The following is an 18,617-nucleotide window of genomic DNA, read 5'->3' as shown; positions in this document are numbered from 1 at the left end:
GTTGGCTCTGGCAAGATTGTTGGTGAGGGAGAGGATCAATTGGGTGTCGTCGGCGTAGGAGATGATGTTGAGGTTGTATTGGCAGGTGATGTCTGCGAGGGGGCTCATGTAGATGTTGAAGAGTGTGGGGCTGAGTGAGGATCCTTGTGGGATGCCGCAGATGACTTCGGTGGCCGCGGATCGGAATGGGGTGAGGCGGACTCTCTGGGTTCTTCTGGCAAGGAACGAGATGATCCACTCCAGTGCCGCTCCTTATTCCGGTGTTCCTGAGGTGCTGTGTCAGGGTGTGGTGGCCTACGGTGTCGAAGGCTGCTGAGAGGTCTAGGAGGATGAGGGCAGCAGTTTCCCCGTTGTCGAGCAGGGACCTGATGTCGTCGGTGGCTGCGATGAGGGCGGTCTCGGTGCTGTGGTTTGCTCGGAAGCCAGACTGCGAGGGGTCGAGGGATCCGTTGGTCTCGAGGAAGGCGAAGAGTTGTCTGTTGATGGTCTTCTCGATGACTTTGGCTGGAAAGGAGAGGAGCGAGATGGGGCGGAAGTTCTTCAGGTCCGTGGGGTCCGCGGTGTTTTTTTTTAGGAGGGCGCTCAGCTCGGCATAGTTCCAGCTCTCCGGGAAGGTGGTGGATGCGAATGAGCTGTTGATGATGTTCCGGAGATGGGGTGCAATGATGGAGTCGGCTTTGTTAAAGATGTGGAGTGGGCAGGGGTCGGTGGGGGAGCCGGAGTGGATGGTGTTCATCATGCGGGTGGTGTCTTCGGTACTTACAGGGGTCCAGGTGCAGAGGGTGGTGGTGGGGGGCGCTGGTTCAGTGGTAGGGTGCGTGGTCAGTGCGCCGAAGCTGTTGTGTATGTCGGCGATCTTGCTGTGAAAGAACGAGGCGAGTGAGTCGCAGAGGTCTTGCGAGGGTGTGATGTCGTTGTTGCTGGCGCTGGGGTTGGAGAGCTCTTTGACGATGATGAAGAGTTCCTGGCTGTTGTGGGTGTTGTTGTCCAGTCGTTCTTTGAATGTTGTCTTCTTGGTGGTGCGGATCAGCTGGTGGTATTTGCGGGTGGCGTTCTTGAAAGCTGACATGTTCTCTGCTGTCTGGTCGAGGCGCCAGGCTTTCTCGAGGGTTCAGCACGTTTTCTTGGGGTTTTTGAGGTCGTTGGTAAACCACAAGGCTTTCCTGCTTCCGGGAGGATTCTTCAGTGGTGCGAGTTAGTCGGCGCAGTCAGTGAGCCACTGTGTGAGGTTGCGGGCTGCTTCGTCAGGGTCTGTCGTGTTGGTGGGTGGGTTCTGGCTGAGGATGGTGGCGAGCTGGTCGGCGGTGATCTTGCTCCAGCTTCTGCGGGGAGCCTGTTGCGGGAGGTGGTGGGTCGTGGTTCTCCTGAAGTTGAAGTGGACGCAGCTGTGATCTGTCCAGTGTAGTGGCTGAAGGAGATGTGCTTGCTGGAGGAGAAGATGGTGTCAAGCATGTGTCCGGCGTAGTGGGTCGGGGTGTTAACCAGTTGCTTGAGTCCGAGGTTGGTGAGGTTGTCCAGCAGGGCGGTGGTGTTGTAGTCCTTGTTGTTCTCCAGGTGGAAGTTGAGGTCCCCCAGGAGGATGTAGTCTGTGGAGGTGAGGGAGTGTGGACTGACGAAATCTGCGATGGCTTCGCTGAATTGTGTGCGTGGTCCCGGGGGTCGGTAGATGAGGGTGCCTCTGAGGGTGGTCTTGAGGTCGGTGTGGATCTGGAAGTGAAGGTGTTCGGCAGCGGTGAGGGTGTCGTCGGAGTTGGTCGTGATGCGGATGGTGTTTCTGTGGACGATGGCGATGCCTCCTCCGGTTTGGTTGATGCGGTCCCTCCGGGTGATCGTGTAGCCATCCGGGATGGCTATGGCGATGTCGGGGGCTGAGGAGGCGTTCATCCAGGTTTCCGTGAAGAAGGCGACGTCTGGTGATGTTGTGTCGAGGAGTTTCCAGAGTTCGACGGCGTGCCTGTGGACAGAGCGGGTGTTGAGCAGGATGCACTTGAGGTGGTTGTTGCTGGTGCTCAGCTTGGCGGTTGCGGTGCAGGTCCTGGGGCAGGTGAATTTGCAGGCTTGGCAGGTGAAGGGTCCGTTGGTGCATCTCGGGGTGGCTCGGTAGCAGGTGGGGTTCCGGCCGGCGTTGAGTGCATGGAGGATGGCGGTGTTGTAAGTTCGTCAGGTGCGCTGGCATTGTCGAGGTCCAGGGGTCCTGGTGCTGGGCGCGGTCCAGACACGGGCGGGCGTAGACGGGCTTGCCTTTGGGGCACCCGCTGCGCGTGGGCTCTATATGAGGCGAAGTGGGAGGGAGGAGCAGCTGGGAGGCGGAAGCGGGCGGCCAATGGGGTATCAGAAGGAAAAGGGGGCGGGGCCGCGAGGGGGCAGTGGCGGGAAGCGCGAAGCAGGGAGCGGGGGGGAGGCAATCAAGTGGGTACAATCCTAAAGAAATAGGCACAAAACTGAGAGATTAAAGTGGGAGTACAATAAAAACAAATTAAAAAAAATGACGAAATGCGACGAAAATGCGGACAACAAAGGAGGAGGTAGAGCGAGCTGTAGCGAGGGGGCACCGAGGTCAGGGACGGACCTGTGGTGCTGGGGCAGAGACCGTGCCTACAGCTGGAGGGCCGTGCGGCGTGGGGTTGTCCTGGGAAAAAAACAATCATTTGATTATTCAACTACTTGTTAATGATATTCTTATCCCTTTTTCATAGCACAAACTCCTATCTGCATACTACAATCTTTCATTCACAAATATACACAGTTAACCATACAGATTCAACATTCCATGATGTTATTACACGATGTTAACACACCATGTACATTCTCTCATCTATAAACACCCTGTCTTTTTTTCAGTTGTTAGAAACAAATCTAAGCTAGAATTGTAAAGGGAAAACTGTTTACATGCAGAGTGGTCTACCTAATGCTGGGATAAGATTTGGACTAAGTTACATAAAGCATCTAGAGCTGTAAACGTTATGCAAACAATGTATTTTATTTGCAACAGATTAGTGTTTACCCCTATGTTATTATATGAAATGAAAGTTGCTTTGCAGGATTCCTTTTGGCCTTGTAATGCTCCTCACTGTGCTCTATTGCACATGCTGTTCCTATGTCCTTATTTTCATGTTTTTTTGGTTGCAAGTTTGGAATCAAATTACTGGAATTTTTATTGTTAACATTCCATATACTATGCATAACATATTCTTAGGAAGTCTCTTCCCCATTTGGTCTCAAGTCCCATTCTCAAAATGTTATTGAGATATTTTAGTTGCTGTAGATTTTCAACAAATTACTTTAAATTGGAAAAATAGCATGAATGTTTCCTATAAGGCATGGTGGTACGCAGTTTGTTTTAGCTATAATTTGGATTTAGCCTATGTGCATCCTATTACATTAGCCCTTAAAAGAGAATGTTTATGGTCACCTTTAACATTGTTTATTGATAGTTCAAGTAACCCTAGTAAATCAACATATATTGAGGCTGAAGAAGTTTCAAAAACTCTCTGAAATGTATATCAGTTATACTTATAATTATATAACAATTTATAGCAGGTACTGCTTATCTTTAGTGCTCACAGCCTTTAAAATTATGAAAATCTTTTTTTGTTTTAGAAAGTATATATCATGAATCTCTTTCCCCTTATCTTTTCTTCATTCTTATCTCCACATAATGTTTTATTGAAATATTTCCTTACGTACACTTCTTTTAGTTTACTCCCTACTGTTATTACACACACTTAAATGCAGATGTCATCATTTACATTGATGCATTACTTTTGACTTGATAATCTACAACCTCTTAATTTGCTGTTACTTATGTAATTCTTTTAATAAAATATACTTAATCTTTAAAAGAAAATCATAATCTGTTTTTGTAGACTGATGTGGAGGTGCTTTGTGGTGGTTTTCACTGTGCTACTGTTTGTAGTGTTGCACAAATGCTTTACAAAATGCCACTTAAATCAAGCCTGCCTGCTCTGTGCCCAACGACTAGAGTTGAGCACAGGTTCATTTATTATGTGTATCACACTTAACCCGACTAGGATTATGGTTCCTGCTTGGAACCCAATTTCTAACATTGGGTATCAGCGGTGATGATAGGGCTCCTGTTTGTGCACTGACATACAGTGACTTGATGTACACTACTACTCCATATCTAGACCAATTCAAGCCAATTATCCCTAACTGACATATTGGATTTTTTTCACCATTTTTTCCTACTCCCATTTTTTTCTGTTGTGTCTGTGACTTCATCTGACAGGATGGAGTTTGAGCTGGCCAACGTAGAGAGCTCCACTGTGGCCCAGATCATGGGATTCTACCAAGAGAAGAGGTTGTTTTCAAAGGGGAGTGCTAAAAAAATCAGAGCTCCAAACAATTTTGAGAGCATGGGTAGAAGCCCACCAGAACCACAGAATGAGGAAGAAGGGTCTGAGGAAGAATTGGAACAAGACCATGAGGGTCTTTATATGTGACCAGTTGGGGAGGGATGGGACATCCTCCCAGGACTGGAAGCCCATCCACATGCAGAGAGTAGTATGTCATCCAGGAACCTGCCCTAGAGGAGCTGGAGGACAGGAGGGAGGTAGAAGAGGAAGCTAAAACTGGAGCTTACAAAAATAGAGAAGGAGCAAAACCGTGACAAGTTGTAAAAGAGCAAGCTCTAGAGGAGAAAAGGCTGGCCATGGAGGAGAGGATTATGACTCACAAGCTAAGCTTTAGGGAGCTGGACATTAGAGTCATGCAATTGGATCAAGCAATAGTAGTGGCAGCGTACCTGCAGCAACTGCTGCAGAAGGGAATATTTACAACCCAATGGATTTGGTACCCAGTTTCGTTGTGGGGGATTACATTGACAAGTGTTTCTCTACCTATTAGGTGGCTCTAAGGGTGCATAAGGTCACTGAGTTGTCCTAAATGGGGTAGATTGTGGAGATACATGCTTACGGTGGGATTGGACACACTCCTGCCACTAGAGGTAAAGGATCAAGCATAGTACACCCCCATGAACGCCATTCTAGCCAATACATTTTGGCTGACCCCTGAGAGTTATAGACAGAGGCTCTGGGCAGCCACATAATCTCTTCACAAACATGGGTGGACTTACTTGAATATGCTAGCAAGGCACTGAAGGACTGAGTGAGGGGCAGCATGGTTGAAGAATATTATGAGCTGTACAACTTGATTTTGAAGTAGCACTTACTAGACTTTTGTTTTCCAGAGCTGCGCCAGCTAGTTGATAGCAATCTGACTGCTCCCAGGAAGTTTGCTGAGGAGTCGTACATCTGGGTTAGCACCAGAGCTTCCAAAACGGTACCTACGAGTGACCCCAAGAAGAGCATTTCAAGTTCTCCCCAACAGAGTGAGGTGGAGGCCAAGAGAGACTCAGACAGGTCTTAGGGTAAGGGGGAAAGAAAGGCTTTACATGTCCCTTCAGAAAAGAGGGAGGGATATTCTGCAGGGCGGTGGCCCAGGGCACCACATTCCCAGTCCCCCTGCTTTGATTGTTTTCAACTAAAAATCAAGCAGGGGAACTCTGTCTGTCCAAAGAAACCACCCACTGGTAGGAACCCTAAATGAGTGACCAATATGGCTTTTGGGGTACGTATTCCCCAGGGGAAGGTAATAGACCATGCCAAGATCTCCCTCAGCTTTGAAAGAGAATCAGAGGGTGAGTTGGTGATCTCTGAGAGTGGGAGATGTCAAATTCATCACGTGAAGGTGCATGGGGTCCCAGTCATTGCTGAACAATACACTGGCCAAGTGGTTAGGGTAACTCAGTCCCAGAGATAGGACTTTATCCACCCTATGGCCCTGGTATCTCTAGAGTGAGGTCAGGAGGTGACCCAGAGGTTATAGTTAGTCCCCATGGGCCTTTTGACTGTATTCTGGGGAATTAGCTGCCCCCAGTGTCAGGAGAACTGGGAGGGGTTTCCACCACAGTTCAGTTTTATAGGGTGCCACTCCCAAACTGTGAGTACAGAAGCCCAGCTGGGGTGCACGGAGGGAAAGGACTCACTGTTGACTCCTGTTTAGCCTAAGGGTACAGGCCCTGGGTTGAAGGACTAGTTTCAGGATACCACCCATGAACTGGAGGGAGATGGAGCGGAAAAAGGGTTCAATGCACATTAGGCTCCTGCCGCCCCCTCTAAAAAGCCACTGAGGACAGTGGCACCCGGTTGGCTGGTGCTTTCTTTTGACACTGACAGGTGTCTGAGGCCTCTGTTGGCTGCCATCCTTGTGGACAGAGTTTTCCTTGGGTTGGGCACAGAAGTAAGACCCAAGGGGTGAAATAGGTCACATCAGTGTGTTGGATGTGGTGGTACTGTCTACTTACTGTGATGCATCTATGAACAAATTAATTTTAGGTGTTGACAGATGGGGTCGAGGTGTATAGAGAAGAATTCCTCATGAGTTATCTCAGTGGACCCAGAGAGTATAGACAGAGGGATCTAAACCGGTTCAGAGAGGCATAGCACTGGCAAGTGCCCTGTGGTAGTCAGGGCACTTCACTACTACTACTACTAGGTATGGAGAAGGATTCCCTATGAGTTAGCTCAGTGGCCCCAGAGAGTCTAGACAGAGGGATCTGACTGGGTTCAGAGAGGCATAGAAATGACAAGTGCCCTGCAGTAGTGGACCATTTCTCATTTTCTGCAGGACTAATTCTCTACAAGAACTTCTTTTCTGCTGTGCTGGCCTTCAGCCTGCTACCCTTTGTTCTGCTGAGGAAGAACCGGACTCTTTCACTTGAACCCAAAGTGATCTCCAAGAGCATGCTGGCTTGCCTCCTGCTTTAAGACTCAGGGATATCAAAGTCTTATTCCTTTCTTCTTTGCCTAGTCCTTTGGAAGTGGATCCAGGTGCTTGATCCAGTGGAAGCAATGCATCTTCTGCTGCATAAGCATAATCAATTCAACGCCACTGTGGCACGAACAGATCTTGTGTATTGGTGTCAAAAGGTAGATCCTCAATGGTATTGATGAGGTCCATTGTGTCTCGAATGTAGGTGTCAGTTTCGGGGACAAAAGGTTTGATGATAGAGTCTATATATTTTCCAAGTGGTTCTAAGATAGACCCACACCCAGAGACAAAAGGTCTGCCCGGAGGATTTGGACTGTCTTTGTGTATCTTGGGCAAGACGTAGAGTACTGGGGTGCGAGGGCTGGCACTGTTAAGGAAATCGAATTCCTTTTTGGTGATGATATCTTTGTCTTTGGCTTCAGTGAATCACTTGGAAAATATATAGATTCTATCATCAAACCTTTTGTCCCTTAAAGGACTAAACACTATTGATGAATGGAATGGGACCGTTACCATCTGAACCTGCTTCAGTCTCTCTGAACCCTGAACTGAATAGCTACCCATTCTATAACTGTGTTACTTGCCCTGCCACAGGCTCGCTGAACCCAGAACTATCTAGCTACCTATTCCAGAACTATGTCCCTTGTCCCCTTGCTACCCCCTCCACCCCCCCACTCCCAATGCAGTCCACGCACAATCAGGCCTAGCAGACACTAGCAAAGCAATGTTTAACAATATGTTTGACAGGAATTTCGTATGAATTTTTGTTCACATGTTTAAAAGAAAAAGGAAATGAATTCTCCTTTAGTCTGCCAACTGATCTTTTCTATTTTAAAACTGCTGTTCTCTATCACCGCTTCACCGTCCCTCATGCGCCGAATGTTTTTTAATTGCATTACAGCTCACGTCTCTTTGTGACTCGGTTATGTCATACCGGCTCAGCAACTATACGCCCCACGAGATCCACAAGGAAACGAACAGCCTAGCGTAGTTGGGTTAATTCACATAATTATGCAATGATGTTAATACAGGAGAACTGTTCCCAACTATTATCAATGTATGTTTTCCGGTGGTTAATGAATGCCTTGTTATTACCCTTGTGCCCATTGTTTTAATTACACCGTCACTCTAGGTCCTTTGCAACTCAGCCGCGTCACCATGGCAATGATGCTCTACGTTCTTCCCCTCCTACCAATCACCACCTAACGTTAGCCCTGCCCCAGTCCCTGTCCACCTCCGGGACGCGTCACCACAAGAACGCCACTCCCCTCCCACACCGCATCGCAATCATTGTCCTCCTACGCCAGCACACCCCCGCTGACGCCATTTCCCCGCCCCACACCCTTCATCCTGACTCCGCCCCAACGCGGAAGTTAAACAGCAGTCCTCACCCAGTCCAGCTCTCAGATGCCTTCCAACTCGTGAGCGCCGCGGACGCCGATCAATTCAGGTAACCTTCGGCACCGGCCCGAATCCTTCGCCCCACTCGTTTACTCCAGTTAGCTGCTAACACTTACCCTCCCCTTCCCTTCTAGCGCACGCGGAAAACGGCTGATTCCCACGGCCGGCGAGAGCACTGATTCAATCAGCAAGGTACGTGATTGAGATACCTGACCCATTGTGCTTTTACTTTCCTGTGCAACATGAGGTGTGCCTAACACTCCTTATCCGCTCACTTAGCAATGTCCTTCAATCTCCTCTCTCCCCAGCTCCATCCTGCAGCCCACAGATGATCCATTCTGGGGCTCCAAATTTCACCCTGACATCTCCCAAGACTATTGCTTAAAAGGATTCTACTCACTCAGGATCCTCCCAGGTACCTTGAGTACTCCCTTTACCTGCTCTTCTTCCTTGTACCCCGGGCTCCCTTCCTAAATCTCCTCCCTTTCCTTACAGCACTCCTTCATCCAGACAACCAGTCCTGATGATGATCCGAACTAACCCGGATCGTAACGCCGTCGACCAAACAGCTTGAATAATAGGCGCACTTCTTCCTTGTGGCTCTACATTTAAATAAAATTATTTGTGCCTGCTGTGATATCACAATGTCACATGCGCCGTTAAGCCACTCACTGTAAATACTTTGCACCTTATGCACAGTGCGCCACCAACGCTGTTCACTTTTCACTTGCGTCGCCACTTGCACTTTTGCACACGTTTTTTTGAACCAAGTTCCAAGTGATTGTCACTAATTCAATTTATGCAGTGCTGTTCTTAACTGTATACGTCTGACCTTGGAACTAATGTAACTATATAAAGATGAAGAACTATCTTTTGACTTAAATACGAATACTCTCCTTCTTTTCTGCCTAAGTAATGCTATATGCATGCTATTTATAATTGTCTACCGACTCCCACCTTTCAGGACACTGTGTTTCTGTTGCAAGTTGCCAGGATCAAGGCGCTTTTGTTCAGCAGGCTTTATGCAGCTCTGATATCTAGCCCACGCTCCATCGCAGTCCGCCTGAATTCTTGACTTTACCCTGGTCCAGTGCGACCAGATAACCCCATAGGCGCTTATTGCTTCCAAGCCCTATTTTTCACTTTAATGTTTAAAAATTCATGTCTTCATTTTTGTTGTTTTGGTCTTGTTTTATTCATAAAATCACAATCTATTTGTTGAAACTGGTGTGGAGTCGTTTTTGTTGTTTTCACTGTTACTGATGATAATGTTGCACCAATGCTTTACACATTGCCTCATAAGTTAAGCCTGCCTGCTCTGTGCCAATCTACTAGAGGGTAAGCACAGGTTAATTAATGGTGTGTATCTGACTTACAAAAAAGATCAATAGAGGAAGCGTAGAGGTAGAGATAGAATCACCCTCCTGAACGATTCAAATAAACATAGAGATTCTATCAATGTGTAGAGGTGCCAAATAATTTATGATTTTTAGTTTAAATGTGAAAATGTACAAATAATAATTTTTTAAAAGATCCACGAGAGTGCAAATATCGGTTCGCATTACATAGGATCCCCTTGCTTTTCAATCAGGCCAGCCAGAGACAGAGAGGAAAGACTGCCGTTATTTTTTCCTCACTTTGTGCCGAACAACGGCGGCCATTTTTCTAGTGGAGCGGTCTAGTGTTGATCCCAGGGGCGTTTTCCCGGAAGCCAGAGGCAACACGTACGGCAATCACATGAGTATATCTACCAAACGAACGAGTGACCATGCGTCCTCAAAGCTGCATGGTAGGGATGACAGGCGATTTGCCATGCCGGTAACGTAAGTAACAGACTCGGACCCCGAGTCTTTAATAAACGGGTCACAGGGTTTGCCAATTTGATACCAGGACTCTAGTGTACCGCATCTAATAATGGGGGTTGGCATTGTTTATTTATTTTTTTACAGTAGACCGAGCACAAACTTCCCCCGCCTGCAAGCTCATGGGGCACTGTCAAACTAACGAAAAAGTATGTATGAAAAGAAAACATTGATTACCACTTTTAACCATTAACGCAATTTAGAGCATAGACCTGGCAAACATACGAACTATGGGTCTTGTTTTGCTGCCAGTGTAATTGGGTGAATGAATGTGTTGAGTCACGAAAGTATGGTTGAGGAATGAATTAAGAAACGTTACGATTTGGACGGTTCTTTTTGAAAAATAAGTCGGACACAGTGTCCAGTAATATGAGGTGCACATTGATCAATGCACCACGTACGTGGCATAAGAATTAGCGCTAAACAAACAAAATCCTGCTGATCAATTGTAGGATGTGATCTTATAATATGGATGTACAATTAATGATCAAAAGTAAGAAAACGAATATGTTTGTGCTTTCTCTCCTTTTTCTCCTTTTGATTCACAGAGACCACTGGTCACTTTTTCAGCAATAATTTTTTGGGGCATTGCTCCACCAGGGCCAGCTCATGCCCTGTAGCCGAAATATTCAGCCTATTTTTGCTGATATATTTATAGGACAGTAGGCATACCACTGTAGAACTGAGCTATTCTTCTAGTAGGGATCATTGAACGGTCCTGATGAGTAGGCAGTTGGAGACTGCCTATGAAACATGTCGACTTGGTAGTTAGTAATCACTCTACCTTCCTTCCCCTTTTTAGGTTTCGAGCTGGCGAGGGGCAAAGCCCCTCCCAGATCGAAAACTATTGTCTACAGTAGGGATGTCGGCCCCGCCTCTGCCTCTCATTGGCTAGCTCCATAAATGGAGGCTAGCCATTGGGAGACAGAGGCAGTCAATCGCGCTTTCTCTTGAAAACGCTATTCGGGGGCGTTTCTGGTGCTTTTTTTAAGCCCCGCCCCTTTGTCCCGGGCCGCGCTGCGATTGGCTGCCGGCCCAGGACACCCCCGTGACGTCATTCCCGGGCCGCGCTGTGATTGGCTGCCGGCCTGGGACACCCCTGTGACGTCATTCCCCGGGCCGCGCTGTGATAGGCAGCCGGCCCGGGACCTGACTTACTTGATTTTTCTTCCTCTGCCTCCCCCTCCCCTCCCGCATTCCGCGACGTCTCAGACCACACCAGCCCCCCTCCCTACTCCCGTTCGTGTCTTCTTCCCACCCCACTTCCGATTCTAATGCAGTAGGTCTCGCTTAATTGCGAGTCCTATTGCATTTTCAATGCTTGTTTTTAAAGTAGTTCGTGCGTCTTAAGTCATCCGGCCACACTGAGGAGGAGTAGAGAGCTGGCACAGGATGGTAGAGTGTCTGTGCAGAAAGCATGCGCAGTCAGACGTCTGCTCACAGGTTGAGTCACCTTGCTCCCGTAAGCTGTGACTGCTTGTTTAAAAGGTTGCTATATGCCGTTGCTGCTTCTGCCCGTCCACCACCCCGACACAAATGCAGCATTTCCCTTAATCATACACCCGCCAACACAAATGTTGTGTTCTGATGCTCTGAACTCAGCACGCGCCACAGAGTGAGCCGGTTTGTAAACAATTCCACTGTGAACGTTGCGTTAGTTTCTGTCCATTTCTTTTTTTCTGTTCTCTGCTTGCTGCCTCTGCCTCCCAGCACTGAAACTGTACCATGGCGCCCTCATACTGTGATATGTTCCAAGCTGCCTGCGAGTCCCCTGTGCTTTTTGTTGGGGGAGCCCTACCGCGTCCAGAGCATGAGCTAGGTAAGCTGTTCATTGCTTGTCACTAACTTCGAAGCACTAATCGACTGAGACGAAGCTTGCATTTGGAAGGGCCAGGTCATGTCCATTGGGGCATGAAGAGTTACAATAGCAGATGTTATTCAATATGACCCATATTTCATGCTGATCTCAATTGAAAGAAGTCTGTTTTCAGGGGTTCCTGAAAGTGCACATCAAACGTTTCCTTTTCCCTGGAATTTTAAGTACAATACACATGAGAAAATGCGTCTCCGTGGTCTTATGTCAAAATTCAGAAATATTGTGAACTGAACTATGACCAGGAAAACATTGTGAAGTCCCAAAATCTGGAAGTCTGTATTGTGCAAATCACCTTTTTTAATGAATCATTTTGTTATATTTTATATTTCACTACTTGAAGGGTCAACCCATTAGCATAACACACAAAGTTCACAATAATTTGCCAAAAAGCGCTGTTTTTGCTGCTTTAAATTCCTTTTTCCCTTTGACAATGGAGCTGGGGAAATATGCATTGCCGGAGGGGAAACAACAAAGCGTGTGGTTTATGTTTAAATCTGTTTATTAGTATTGTCATTATTGATAAGCAATACATTGTTTCGAACATTACGTCTCCCGTGCTTCACATTCAGCAACCCCTTATACATGTTGATACTTGCAGTGCATCCGTAATACAGTGCTCTAGCAAGCCTTACTATCGTTAGATTTGACTCAAAGTTGCATCTGAAAGCCACATCTATACATTAAACCAATAACTTGACCTCCCTCTCCTACCCGCTCTCCTTCCGGAAATCCTTGTATTACACCAAAGCGTGTGTTTTAGAGCACATTTGTACACTAGCATGAGCTTGCGTCTGCTCTATCTTCAAGTTTGTTCACTTCGTCTAGCACAGATGCAAACAGAGCAAGAGCTCCATACCATCCGGAATCACTTTCATATTGTTGGGATTTTTTTCACATATCTTTGCTTGTGTTAGGACTAGTGGAACAGAAGCAAAACTACAACTCCCAGAATACACTAATATAAAACGTTACCTGATGAATCCATGTGATCAGACACCATGTTCTTCTATCAAAGGTGGTTCCGACATCCTGATGCATTCTGGAAGTTGTGGTCATGGTTTTCATATCCAAAAGGAGAGGCCAGTATTGGAACACTGTGCCTCTTGTGGCATGGAGTCATCTGGTCTCCTTAACTGAAGTGTTATAGGTATATTAAGGCTGCTCTTAAAGTTGTCCTCTGAAAGCCTAGGAATAAGTCGAAAAAGTTGCCATTCTGGCTGAATTATTTATGCAGTGTAACCCATTGAAATCTGCAGACTGTATTTTTAAAGGGCTGGGATTTGACAAATTAGCATTTTCATAAAAATTCCACAACTAAAAATTCCAATCCAACCCTCATAATTCCACAACACACCATATACAAACACTCCATAACACATGGGTAAAATACACTGGCAATTACAGTCCTAATATCTCTAACTCAAGCAAATGCGAAACCTATTGCATTTCCAATGCTTGTTAATATTTCCAGCTAGAGACACTAATAAAATGTATTTGTTCTACTAGCCAGGGAATTTTTAATTTTTTTTGTATTTTTCGCATTTCACTAGCTAGATCCCTACACTTCACTGAAGTCACTGCACCCACACATAGCTCTGTCACATTTATAGTGCTCCCGCGTAGTCCGTCTGGTCGTAGCACGCCCCGCCCGTTATAGGGACGGGAAGACCCCTATGATGAAGCATGACACTAACGGATTTTTTTAGTGTGTGAGGGGTATTTTAACAAAGCACACGTGCTCGCATCTTTCCGTCACTAAGAGAGAGCCCACTGTTTCACATTTAAACTAAAAATCATAAATTATTTGGCACCTCTACACATTGATAGAATCTCTATGTTTATGTGTATCTGACTTACCCTGACTAGGATTGTGGTGCCTACTTGGATTGGGTGCATACCTCTGCGAACCAGAAACCTCATTTCTAACACATGATTTGTGTTTTTCTCTATTTTACAAGTGTACCTGCAATTGCACATTATATATGCAAGTTGTATTTTGGGAAGCCCAGGTCTGCCTTGTGAAGATTTGAAGAGTACAGGAATCCCACCAGGCAGATTTGTGTATTGCTGCATTCCTGTGAGCTTGGTGGGAGACACTAGAAAGGAAAGAAGAAAAAGACTCCCCCTTTACACTTCAAAAGGTCGCTCTATGATTCAGTGAAAGATCAAAGGAAGGGGCCTGAACACATCTCAGGATGGAGATTGGGCTGATAAGGGGACCATGAAGAACAGGACGGGAGTCTGGAACTAAACTTTTGATGCACATATCACTGTGGCTGTCTTCCAGGTGTGAACTCTAATCCCTCTGATGGGCTGTGTTTTAGGACAATAAGCTTCAGAGTCTTTCCTGTTGACAGATAGCCTTTCAAGAGAAAAGAGGAAAGAGAACACTGTACACTTCAAAAGAAGTGGAACCCTAACATACAATTTCAAAGAGTCGGCCTTTAAATCACATTTGGAGTCTATACATGGACTATTAGAAGTGTAGGTTGAGACCCTAAAATTAGTAATCTGCCAAGCAGGCAGATGGGCTATGTGAGAAAGGGAAGCCCTGCAATACTTCTGCCTGTGACCAGGAATGAGTGCCAAGGCTTGATAGTCTACCTGATGGATTTCATGCATAGAGTGCATTGAAGTAGTCAAGTCTGCTTGTGATAAGTGCTTGTGTTATAGTTCATCTGATATGATGTGGCAGCCATTTGAAGATCTTTTGTAGCATGAGAAGGATGGGGAAGTAGGCAACCCTCACTGTGTTGACTTGTGTTTTCATGTCAAGCTTGTCATCCAGGATAATACCAAGATTTCTGACATGGTCAATGGATATTAGTCTTAGCTCTATTGGCCAACAGGTGGCATCCCATGATGAGGTCTTGTTGGAGATGAGTTTCAATCAGTCGGAGCTCATCCACTATGCTACCATGGTCATGCAGTTGGTGAGGTTGGTAGTTGTGGTTATGGTGGTTGTCTTGTCCATTAGGGAGAGGATGAGTTGGGTGTCATCGGCATATGGGAGATGATGGTGATATCTTGGGATCAGATAATGTTGGTGAGCAGTGTCATGTAGACGTTGAACCGGGTTCCACTGTGAAACAATCCCTGGGGGTCTCCGCAGATACTTTTCTTGGTCTCCGATGTGAAGGGTGGCAGTCTGGCACTTTGGGTTCTTCCTGTGAGGAAGGGGCAGATCCAGTTGAGTGTGGGTCCTTGGATTCTTATCGCATAAAGGCTGCTGAGAGTGTGTTGTGAGAGACTGTGTTGAATGCCGTGGAGATGTAGAGGAAGATGAGGGCTGCTCTTTCTCCCGAGTTTAGGATAGTCTAGGATGTTCAAGAAGTCGGTGGCTGCGATGAGTGCTGTTTCAGTGCTATGGTTTTTTCTGTATATTGATTGAGTGTTGTACAGTAGGTGGTGTAGTTCAAGGTGGCTTGAAAGCCTTCTTTATTACTTTGGCTGGATAGGTCATTGCCCATGTATAGGATTGATCCAGTGGCTCCTATATGCAAGGAAAGGTCCAGCGTGGACTGAGTCCGGCATTGAGCACAGTGCGGGGCTACACCAAGCTCGCACTGCCTTGTTGCGTAGACCTCGTATGCCAGAAGGGGCCACTGGTGAAGTGATTGTTACAAGTGTGCTGAGGCTCATGGATGCCTTAGCGTTGACCCTATATGCCAGGAGGGGCCGCCTTGGTGTGGGCGATTGAACTGGAGGAGTCTGCACTTGAGCCTTAAGTAACCACAGCAACCCAATATGCCAGAAGGGGCTGCAGGTACCACATTTCCAGGAGGTTCAGGCCATTGCCCCGAAGAAGAGAGAGGCTGCTAGAAGTGGACCAAGGCTGCACACTGAGACCTGCCCCGGAGTGACCTCAAAGGCATGTTAAAGATGTCTAGGAAGACATTGCACCCTCAATAGACTCTAGTCTACAGCTGGAGGATTAAATTCTCATCCATCCACAGTGTGGGAAGATTGACTTACTGCATCTTCGCAGGTTGAGGGCATCTCTGATCACTGGGAAAAGCTAGCAGTGCCAATTGGGAGAGAGAGTGACACAGCAGCCAGAACCGCTGACTACAGAGTACGGGGCTTTTGGCCAGCGCAGCTCAGCATCATGTGACTCTGAGCAAAAGCTCACTTAATCTCCTTGACGCCCCCAGCGCTTGGGTACACTTAGGGGGCCTAAGTCATGCTTTACAAATATGGAATTTAGAATTTAGAGCATTTTAAGTATTGTTTGCGAAAATAAAGTTACAAATGTATGTATATATAGGGAGATAATATAATTGTGGAACAACAGCAAAGTACTGCAGAACCACGTGGGCAAAACACACAATCTGATTGGCTGGCCACAACCTTTAAAAAAAAATTTTGGCTTCTGTTTTATGGCTAAAAGACCCAGCCCCTGTGTATTAGCAAATAAAACAAGTATTGTTAAATGCATTAGACTTCACTGATGTGATTAAAAATACATTGTCTTGGGGTTGTAAATTTTGGTTTGGTGAGCAGTGGGTCTTAGTGGGAGGTCCCAGAGGAACCCCAGCAGGGCTCAAATAAAAAATAAAAAAACATTTCTCTGCAGAAGCTCATTTTAGCCCCTATGAACATTTGTGAAAGTACTGCAGTAGAATAAAAAAAATGGTGGGACATTGCACAACCATTGGTGTTGGTCAGCAAGGGGGTTTGGGATGCTTGTGAGGGGTTTAGCACCCACAGGAGGTTGGGCATGTGGTGGGGCCTGGCCACCTCTGGAGCTGGACTCAGGACCTGCAGCAAGCAAGACCTTGCACCCAACCTCACTCCAAGTAAGGTTGGAGACCATCTGAGGCATGGGCTTAGCCGCCAATAGAGGGGTTTGGCACAGGGCCAGTCCATGTGACACAGAACTGCTTACAAATATGTTATGCTTCCAGTAACTAAATGTCTGAAAGCTGTTTTTACTTTAACGTCAACCTTCGCCTAAAAAATAATAGCAACCTAGCCTGCCACTTGCCTGTTACCTTCAGTTTCTGCTTACTCCAGCCCGGTACAGTGACACCGCTGCTGCCTTGTTTTTCCCACCTGGAATTTCCCGCTCTCCATTTATTCCCATCAACAGACGCCCCACCCAAACCCAGGATCTACTTAATGCAGTCTGATCCAGTGACACCACCACTTCCCAGTTTTTCCTGTCCGAGCTTTACCGCTCAATGTTCTTCCAACCGACAGAAGACTCACCCACCCCAGGAACTATTAAACGGGGCTGCAGTGTGCCAAAGGTAATCCCATCTGCACCCATCCGTCCCTGGACTGCACCCAGCACAACAACCACAGGCCCTCTTGCCCCTGCAGATACACCGTTCCTGAGCTTTACACCTTTGACCCTGGGTGATGCAACAAATACTACCACCACACCAAACCATGCTCCACCGAAGGACATTTAATCTACATCCACTGCCACATAATCTGCCACCGCAGCCCACTGACCAGCCCCACCACGAACACATCACAGTCACCACCTGAACAAAAACACCAACGTGCATGCACCCTTCTCAAAACATGCTCACTATACAAACATTCCACCAAGATTTGGGACCTCATTTGCACACTCACACCAGACTGAGATTCGGCTTAACACCACTTATGTGGGCGACATCGCCGCCGCAATACTCGAAAGAGGCAAGATCACACACCGCAACCGCATCAAAAAGCCTGGGGGAGGGATTGCTGTCATACACACGGAATCCATCTATGTACCACCACAAATGATGACAGCACCCCAGCCATGAAACACAACTTCTGACTCCAAACAGACAGCAAAACCACCATCAGGGGCATCCTAACCTACTGTACTTCAGGACCATGTCCAGCCTTCTGCAGCTTCATCGCTGAGTTTATCACCCATCTCACAATAGACTCCAACAATTACATTTTCCACAGCAACCATAACTTCCATCACTATGACATCAACACAACCAACCTCCTGGACAGCATGAACAACATCGGACTCACCCAAATTGTTTCACCACACACACCGCAGGCCACATGCAAGACCACATCTTTATCTCCATTGTCAACATCAGGTACCCCCAGACCATGGAACTTACCTGGACTGACCATGGGATCGTCTACTTCAACATCATCATCTCACAGACTTGCACCCCCAGTCTGCCCAACGCCTCCCTCTGCAGCTTGAGCAAATCTCAAAGGACACATGGATCAACACTCTCAACACCACCCACCCCATCTCCTCCAACAACCTAGACCATAACATCAGAAACTTCAACAATTGGATCACCAACTGCACCGACAGCAGGATTTCTCAGACTGTCCACCAAGCAGCCGAGCTCGACTACTGAGCTCATACCACTAAAAGGCACACACTGTAAACAACTGGAAAGGAGACAACCAACAAGAAAGCCTTCAAAATAGCCCTAAACCTCTACCACAGACAGTTGAGAGAATCAAAGAAAAATGCCTTGGCCCCATGCATTGAATCAAGCTTTAATAACAGCAAAGAACTCTTCAACATCGTCAAATAGTTCTCCAACCCCTCAGCTGCAACAAATAACATTAGCCCCTCACAGGAACTCTGTGACAACCTAGCAAACGTCTTCCTCTACAACAGAGCTTTCCAAACTGTGTGTGCCGACACAGTAATGTGTCGCCTGCAAGTGGTGGGTGTGTCGCGGGATGAGGCACTTACCATATAA

The sequence above is a fragment of the Lissotriton vulgaris genome, chromosome 2_1 (assembly GCF_964263255.1).
Source record: "Lissotriton vulgaris chromosome 2_1, aLisVul1.2, whole genome shotgun sequence".
NCBI lineage: Eukaryota > Metazoa > Chordata > Amphibia > Caudata > Salamandridae > Lissotriton > Lissotriton vulgaris.
The sequence above is the reverse complement of the archived record's forward strand: the minus strand, read 5'-3'. Positions refer to the sequence as shown.